Source organism: Pan troglodytes, chromosome 1 (genome assembly GCF_028858775.2).
Source record: "Pan troglodytes isolate AG18354 chromosome 1, NHGRI_mPanTro3-v2.0_pri, whole genome shotgun sequence".
NCBI lineage: Eukaryota > Metazoa > Chordata > Mammalia > Primates > Hominidae > Pan > Pan troglodytes.
The window spans coordinates 24,344,433-24,353,812 of record NC_072398.2 but is presented as its reverse complement, the minus strand read 5'-3'; the positions used below and the strand labels follow the sequence as shown (position 1 = coordinate 24,353,812).

The following is a 9,380-nucleotide window of genomic DNA, read 5'->3' as shown; positions in this document are numbered from 1 at the left end:
AATTTATGGAAAATGTCTGCTGTATAATCAGCATTGTCAAATCAATTAGCCAAATCAGGCTGACTTTTTATCATAAAATCTGACTTCATTTTTCCATTGAAATAATTTCATTAAAAAACATTTAAAAAATGATTACAGAAAGCACTGGGAAAGAACGTATAAATGCATTAAAAAAAAATAGATTACAAAAACCAATCAAGTTAAGATGAAATACTATAGATATACTTTATTCACTTTTATAGTAAGTTATACAAAAAAGAATAAGCCTATATAAGGTAAGGGAGTGGGAAATGTCAAGGATAACGCCAGTGATTTTTGGTTTAAGCAAATAGAATTGCTATTTACTGAGATAAGGAACACTGGATGTGAACTCGGGCGGCCCTTCATAGTCTGTCTTTTTTGTTGATCTTATTTTGTTTTAGACAGTCTATTGACTGATTTTTTTTAAGTTACGACTCTCAACTTTTTGGCCAATTTTATTCAAATGGAAATGATTATTGGCATATAAAAACATTATTTCCAAAATGTTTTTCCTTTTTAAAGTGACATATTTCCTTACCCCCAATACCTAAACCCTCTTACCAAACAGCGTCTCAAAGACTCAAATTCATACATAGATTTTACTGTAATATGCCGAATGGTTATATATTTAAACTTATTAAATATTGTAACAAAAATGGGAAGCTGATTTTTAAAATATTAATCACAGCCTTAGATGTAATAGGCCCCAACAAATCTCTACATTTTTTTTTTCTGTGGATCCCACCAAGAAATATGAAGTCACCCAGGTATTTTTTGTGCCTAGCTCAGTGCCTGGCACATAGTAAGTGCTCTATAAATATTGTAGTTGTTGCGTGAGTGAAATATAGAACATTAACTTACTAAATTTTTATAAGACCTTTAAAAAGAAATGGGGTATTTTAATATATATGTAATTATTTTTACCTTAGAATTGTATACCTCTTAGACCTGTTTTATTACATATATACGATCCTTCACTAGTAAGTGAGGCTTTTTAATGAAAATTCACGCCCACGAGTTGTGAAAATCTTAAGTGTAAGTCACCTTTTTCAGAGGTCTCAGAGCCACCTGTTCTGCAAAGGCACACATTTCTCCCGCCTTTAGGCCATACCTAGGTAGGCATGCAGGTGGTAGAAAGGTCAGACTAGAGTCTTTAACTTGGGCACCATATCTGATCTGCCTTTAGGGCACACTTCTGGGCCACACTCTGCACCCCCAACACCCCCCTTACCCCCAGCACCGTCGGTGTCACATCGGGGGCCGCCGCGTACCCGCGGTGGAATCTCGCAAGAGCCAGGGCCCCTCCTCACCTGCCCGGCACCCAGGATCCCTTGCGCCGCGTTCGGGACCCCACCCCCATTCTGGCCTCTTCGCCAGGGCGCAGGCGTGGCGCTTGGTCAGGCGGTTACGGCCAGGAGGCGTCGGAACCTGGCGTGGTAGGGCTGTGCTGCGCGGTCCTTCCCATTCACCCTAGTCTGGCGCTCGCCGGCGTGGGCGGGCCGGACCTTCGCCGCTTCCAGGAAGGGCCACAACGGCCGTCGGACCACGGCGCGGCGGGTAAGGTCGTCAGCGTCTTCCTGCCAGCGGTCGGCAGAGCCTCGGCGGGCGGGCGGCGCGTGGGGCAGCCGGTGTCGCACTGGGAGGGCTGCGTGGGCGCGGAGGGCCTGGGCGCTCCCCACCCAGCTGCTGTGGGAGCGCCTCCGAGTCCCCGCGCGGAACCCTCACCAGGCAGATGCTGGCGCATCCACCAGGCGCCGGCGCCGCCACGCCGGTAGCCCCGACCACAGGAGCTCTCAACGCGAGGTTCTTCTTAGTTGCTCTCCCTCAGGCAGGCCGCGTTCCCTTCTAGTCCTATATTTCTGAAGTTTTTTAAAATTTTCCATTTATAAACGAATAATGAGCTATTTGAAAAACCTTGCCATCACTTATTGTATAATATATACATATACACTCTCAACACAAATATATATGGATTATTATAAGTGATTTTGTATGTAGAGATATAACTTTTCTAAGAAGTTGATGAATTACATTAGGGACACTAATGGATATTTTACTTGCATTTGTGGGATAGACTACGCTAGGAAATATATGTACATATACAGTCATGTGCCTCATAACAGCGGTAGTCCCATAAGATTATAATGGAGCTGAAAAATTCCTGTCGCCTAGTGATGTCATAGTCAAGGCATTATGTGTTTGTGGTGATGCTATTGTAAACTGTGCTGCCAGTCATAAAAGAGTAGCACATACAATTATATACAGTACATAGTACTTGATAATAACAGATGAGTATGTTACTTGCTTATGTATTTACTATACCATACTTTTTTTTTTTTGAGACGGAGCCTCGCTCTGTCGCCCAGGCTGGAGTGCAGTGGCGCTACCTGGGCTCACTGCAAGCTCCGCCTCCCGGGTTCACGCCATTCTCCTGCCTCAGCCTCCGGAGTAGCTGGGACTACAGGCGTCCTCCACCATGCCCGGCTAATTTTTTTGTATTTTTAGTAGAGACGGGGCTTCACCGTGTTAGCCGGGATGATCTCGATTTCCTGACCTCATGATCTGCCCACCTCAGAGTCCCAAAGTGCTGGGATTACAGGCGTGAGCCACGGCGCCCCGCCTCTATACCATACTTTTAAACATTTATTTTAGTGTACTCCTCTTTATTTAAAAAATGTTACCTGTAAAACAGCCTTAGGCTGGTCCTTTAGGAGATATTCCAGAAGAAGGCATTGTTATCATAGGAGATGACAGCTCCATGTGTTATTACCCCAGAGACCTAGTGGGACAAGATGTGGAGTTGAAAGACAGTGATATTGGTGATACTGATCCTGTCTATGCCTAGGCTAATGTGTGTGTTTGTATCTTAGTTTATAATTAAAAAGTTTAAAAAGTAAAATAAAATTTTAAAATAGAAAAATGCCTATATTAATAGAATAAGGATATAAAGGAAATATTTCTATACAGCTGTACAATGTGTGTTTTAAGCTCAGTGTTATTACAAAAGAGTAAGAAATAAAGTTTATAAAGTAAAAAAGTTACAAGAAGCTATAATTTATTATTGAAAAATTTATTTTTATATTTAAATGTTTTTATTTGTACCAGATTATGAGGTACGTGAGAAATTTTGGTACATGTGTCTAATGTGTAGTGACCAAATTACGGTACTTAGGTTGTCCATGACCTGAGTACAATATATTTTTGTTAAGTACATTTTACTCCACTATCAAATACTGAATTTATTCCTTATATCTTACTGAGTCTTTGTACCCTTAAGCCCACTTCTGTTCATCCTCCCACTTCTTGCCATTCATCCTTCTCAGTCCGTGTTATCTATTTGTCCACTCTCTACCTCCATATAGTATTCAAATTTTAAACTTAAATTTTATTCAAATTTTGTAGCTCCCACATATAAGTGAGAACATGATATTTATCTTTTTGTGCCTGGCTTATTTCACTTAAGATAATAACTTCCAGTTCCATGTATGTTACTGCAAATGATATGATTTCATTCTTTTTTATGGCTGAATAATATTTCATTTTGTATATGTGTACCACATTTTTTATCCATTCATCCATCGATGGGCACTTAGGTTAATTCTGTATCTTTGCTTTTGTGAATACTGCTGCAATAAATGTGTGAGTGCAGATATTCCTTTTATATATTGATTTCTTTTACTTTGGTTAGATACTCAGTATTGAATTGCTGAATTGAATGGTAATTGTATTTTTAGTTTTTTGAGAAATCTCCCTACTGCTTTCCATAGTGGCTGTGCTAGTTTACATACCCACTAACAGTGTATAAGAGTTCCCTTTTCTCCACATCCTTACCAACATCTGTTATTTTTTGACTTTGACTTTTTATTAATAGCCATTCTGACTGGGGTAGGATGGTATCTCATTCTGGTTTTTGATTTGCATTTCTCTGGTGGTGGTGAGCATTTTTTTCAAATACCTATTGGCTGGTTACATGTCTTCTTTTAAGAAATGTCTATGCATGTCCTTTGCATACTTTTTAATGGGATTGTTTGTGCTTTTCCTGTTGAGTTGTTTCAGTTCCTTGTATATTATGGATCTTGGTTCCCTGTCATTTTTTCTCCTATTGAACAGGCTGTTTTTTCACTCTGTTGATTATTTGTTTTGCTGTGCAGAAACTTTCTAGTTTAAGTCCGATTTGTCTATTTTTATTTTTATTGCCTGTGCTTTTGAGGTCTTAGTCAGAAATTATTTGCCTAGCCTAATGTCCAGGAGAGTTTTCCCTAGTTTTGGATGTTACATCTAAGTCTTTAATCCATTTTGAGATGATTTTTGTATATGGTGAGAGATAGTGGTCCAGTTTCATTCTTCTGCATGTGGCTGTCCAGTTTTCCAGGCATCATTTATTGAAAAGGGTATGCTTTCTCCAATGTAGGTTCTTGTCAGTTTTGTTGTAAGTCAGTTGGCTATAAATATGTGACTTTAATTCTTGGTTCTTTATTTGGTACAATTGGTCTGTGTGTCTGTTTTTATACCACTGCCATGCAGTTTGGGTTATTATAGCTTTGTAGTATATTTTGAAGTCAGGTATTGTGATGCCTCCAACTTTGTTCTTTTTGTTCAGGATTTCTTTGGCTGTTCAGGCTCTTTTTTTATTCCATATGAATTTGGGGGATTTTTTTTCTAATTCTATGAAGAATGATATTGGTATTTTGATAGGAATTGCATTGAATCTGTAAATTGCTTTTGGCAATACGGTCATTTAAATGATATTAATTCTTCCTATCCATGAGCATGGGATGCTTTTTTTAGTTTGTGTTGTATTCAATTTCTTTCATTAGTGTTTTATAGTTTTCTATGTAGAGATCTTTTACCTCCTTGGTTAAATTTATTTTTAGGTATTTTTCTTTTGTGGCTATTGTAAATTAGATTGCCTGCTTGATTTATTTCTTGGCTAGGTCATTATTAGTGTATAGAAATGCTACTGATTTTTGTACATTGATTTTGTATCCTGCAGCTTTACTGAATTCATCTATAAAATCTAAGAATTGTTTGGTGGAGTTTTTAGGTATTTCTAGATATAAATTCATATGATCAACAGAGAGGGACCATTTGATTTTCTTTTTTTCCAATTTCAATGCCTTTTATTTCTTGCTCTGGCCTGAATGTTCTGGCTAGGACTTCCAGTATGAGGCTGAATGAGAGTGGTGAAAGGGGACATCCTTATCTTGTTTCAGTTGTTACAGGAAAGGCTTTCAACTTTAATCCATTCAGTATGATGTTAGCTGTGGGTCTATCCTATGTGGCCTTTGTTACTTTGAGGTATGTTCCTTTTATGCCTGGTTTGTTGAGAGTTTTTATCATGAAGCAATGATGAATTTTGTCCAATGCTTGTTCTGCATTTATTGAGATTATCAAATGGCTTTTGTCCTTCATTCTATGTGATGTATCATGCTTATTGATTTGCATATATTGAACCATCCTTGCACTCCTGGTATAAATCCCACTTGATCATGGTGTATTATTTTTTTGATGTGCTGTTGGATTTGGTTTCCTAGTATTTTGCTGAGGAGTTTTGCATCTATGTTCATGAGGGATATTGACCTGTTGTCTTCTTTTTTGTTGTTGTTGTGTTCTTGTGTATTACAGATATCACTAACGTTGTTTACAGCCAAAGAAATGCGGAGACTACACTAATACACACACGCAGACTCAAAGCCAAAGTACCGTAACAGCCAGTACCATAGATACATCTTCAGGGAAAAGTCCTTCCCTATGAAAGTATCAAAAATAGGAAGAAGTGACTGTTACACCAGATGCACAGATATCAGCATAAAAACATAAAAAACATGAAAAAGCAAGGAAATATGACACCTCCGAAGGAACACAGTAAACCTCCATCAGTAGATCTTAATAAAAAGAATTTTCAAAATCTCAGATATAGAACTCAAAATACTGATTTTAAAGAATCTCAGTGACATACAAGAGGATTGTTAAAAAATACAAATAAATCAGAAGAATAATTTAGGACATGAATGAGTAATTTCTTAAAGAGGTAAGATTCTTTTGAAAAGAACCAAATAAAAATTCTGGAACTGAAGAATTTATTGAAGGAAATACAAAATACATTTGAAAGCTTCAACAATTGACTAAATCAGGTAGAAAAAAGAATCTCAGAACTTAAAGATAAGTGTTTTGAAATAATTCAGTCAGAAAAAATAAAGAAAAAAGTATAAAAAAGAATGAGCAAAGTCTTCATGACATTTGGGACAATAAAAAGTGACAAAAGTTATGAATTATTGATATCCCCAAGAGCAAAGAGAGAAAGGATTAGAAAACCTGTTTTACAAAATACTAGATAAAAACTTCCCAAGTCTAGCAAGAGATTTAGACATTCAGACACTAGAGGCTCAGTGATCCTCAGGCAGAAACAATGTGAAAAGATCCCCACGGCACATTATGATCAGACTGTCTAAAGTCAAAGATAGAATCTTAAAAACACCAAGAGAAAAGATCCTTGTCACCTATAAAGGAAACCCCATTAGACTACTATAGATTTCTCTGCAGAAACCTTACAGGCTAGAAAAGAATGAATGATATATTCAAAATGCCAAAAGAAAAAAATGCCAACCGAGAATATATTATCAGCTAAAGTGAAGTGAAGGAGAAATGAAGTCATTCCTAGACAAATGCTGAAGGAATTCAGGATCACAAAATTGGTCCCCTAAGAAGTGCTCAAGGGAGTCTTAAACCTGAAAGTAAAAGGATGACATTTATCATCATGAATACACATGAAAGTATAAAACTCAGTGGTAAAGCAATCACACAAAGGAGGAAGGGAAAGCACTCAAATGATACCACTGCAGAAATTCACCAAACCACAACAACAAAAAGAGAAAAATAAAGGAACAAAGAATATATAAAACAACCAAAAAACAATTCACAATATGACAGGAAGAAAGCCTCACATGTCAGTAATAACCTTCAACATAAATGGATTATTCACTTAAAAGATATAGAATAGCTGAATGGATTTTAAAAAGATTCAGCTATATGCTGCTTACAAGAAACTCACCTTATCAGTAACGACACATATAGATTGAAAGTAAAGGGATAGAAAAAGATATTCCATGCAAATGGAAGCCAAAAGGGAGTAGGAGTAGCCATACTTAGATAAAACAGACTTTAAGTCAAGAATAGTAAAAAAGACAAGGTCGTTATATAATGATAAAGGAATTAATCCCGCAGGAAGATACAACAGTTCTAAATATATGCAACCAACACTGGAGCACCCATATTAATAAAGCAAATGTTACTAGCTATAAAGACTGCCATACAATAATAGTAGGGGACTTCAATACCCCACTCTCAGTATTAGACAGATTATCTAGACAGAAAATCAAAAAAGAAACATTAGATTAGAACTGGACTTGAGACCAAATGAACTTAACAAACATTTGCAGAACGGTCTGTCCAACAATTGCAGAATATATATTCTCATTAGCACATGGAATGTTCTCTAGGACAGACTAGATATTAGGCCACAAAACAAGTCTCAACACATTTTTAAAAATCAAAATCAAGTATCTTTTTTGGCCACATTGGAATAAAACTAGAAAGTAATAAGAACAACTCTGGAAACCATAAAAATACATGTAAATGAATGTATTTCATTCAACATGCCCCTGAATGACCAGTGAGTCAATGAAGAAATTAAGACAGAAACAAGAAAAATTTTTGAAACAAATGAAAATGGAAACATAACGTACCCAAACCTGTGGAATATATCAAAGTAAGTGCTAATGGGGAATTTTATAGCAATGAATACCTACATGAAAAAAAGTAGAAAGATTACTAATTAACAATCTAATGATGTACCTCGAGGAACTAGAAAAGCAAGAACAAACCAAACCCCAAATTAGTAGAAGAAAAGAAATAATAAAGATCAGATCTAAATGAAATAGTGACTAAAAAACATAAAGAGGATCAATGAAATGAAAAACTGATCATTTGAAAAGAAACAAAATTGATAGCTGATAAACCACAACCACCAGCAAGACAAACCAGAAAAGGAGAGAGAAGACCTAAATAAACAAAATCAGAAATAAAAAGGAGACACTACAACTGATACCAAAGAAATATAAAAGAATTATTAGAGATTATTATGAATAACTGTGTGCCAAAAAACTAGGAAAACCTAGAAGAAACGGATAAATCCCTGGACATATACAACCTATTAAGATTGAACCATGAAGAAACAGAGAACATCAACGAACCAATAGGTAGTAACAAGTTCAAAGCTGTAATAAAAAGTCTTCCATCAGAGAAAAGCCTGGGACCTGATGCCTTCACTGCTGAATTCTACCATACATTTAAAGAATAACTAATACTAATCCTACTCAAATCCTTCAAGAAAAGTGAAGAGGAGGGAGTACTTCCAACCTCATCCTACAAGGCTGGCATTAACTTGAAGCCCAAACCAGAGAAGAACACACAAAAAGGAAAACTATACGCAAGTATCACTGATGAAGATAGATGCAGAAATTCTCAACAAAATTCTAGCAAAATGAATTCAACAACACATTAAAAAAATTATTCTCCATGATCAATTGAGATTCTTCCCAGGGATGTAAAGATGGTTCAACATACACAAATCAGTAAATGTGATACATCACATTAACTGAACCAGGAACAAAAATCATATGATTATTTGATTAGTTATCAAAAAGCATTTTATAAAATTAAACATCCTTTTATGATAAACATCCTCATCAAAGTGAGTATAGAAGGAACATACCACAAAATAATAAAGGCCATATATGACAGACCTACAGCCGACATCAGGGAAAAATTGAAGGCTTTTCCACTAAGAAGTAGAACAAGACAAATATACCCACTTTTGCCACTTTTATTTAACATACTTCTGGAAGTCTTGGCCAGAGCAACTAAGCAAGAGAAAGAAAGGCCATCCAAATTGGAAAGGAAGAAATCAGATTAACCTTGTTTGCAAATGTCATGATCTTATATCTAGAAAAATATAAGGGCGCTACCAAAAAAACTGATAGAACTGATAAATGAATTCAGTAAAGTTGCAAGTTACAAAATCAACATACGAAAATCAGTAGCATTTATATACACCAAAAGCAAACAATCTGAAAAAGAAATCAAGAAAGGAATCTCATTTACAGTAGCTACATAAATATAAAATACCTAGAAATCAATCTAATCAAAGAAATGAAAGTTCTATACAAGAAAACTATGAAAATTTGATGAAAGTAATTGAAGAGGACACAATGAAATATATTCCATGCTCATGGATCAGAAGAATTAATATTATTAAAATGACAATACTACCCAAAGCAATTTACATATTCAGTGCAGTC

At 36.0% G+C, this 9,380-nt stretch overlaps 1 protein-coding gene across 5 annotated transcripts in view; it reads left to right on the top strand.

Moving 5' to 3' along the window:
- Nucleotides 1–1,286: 1,286 nt before the first annotated feature.
- The window catches only part of DNAH14 (dynein axonemal heavy chain 14), a 458,298-nt gene continuing 450,204 nt past the window's right edge, over nt 1,287–9,380 (top strand). For 3 of the 5 annotated variants that reach the window (XM_054659353.2, XM_054659354.2, XM_016939709.4), the window contains exon 1: nt 1,287–1,578. The gene's annotated coding sequence lies outside the window, so the exon portion shown is untranslated. The remainder of the gene's footprint in view (nt 1,579–9,380) is intronic. The other 2 variants (XM_063791445.1, XM_063791458.1) reach the window with 2 other exon arrangements.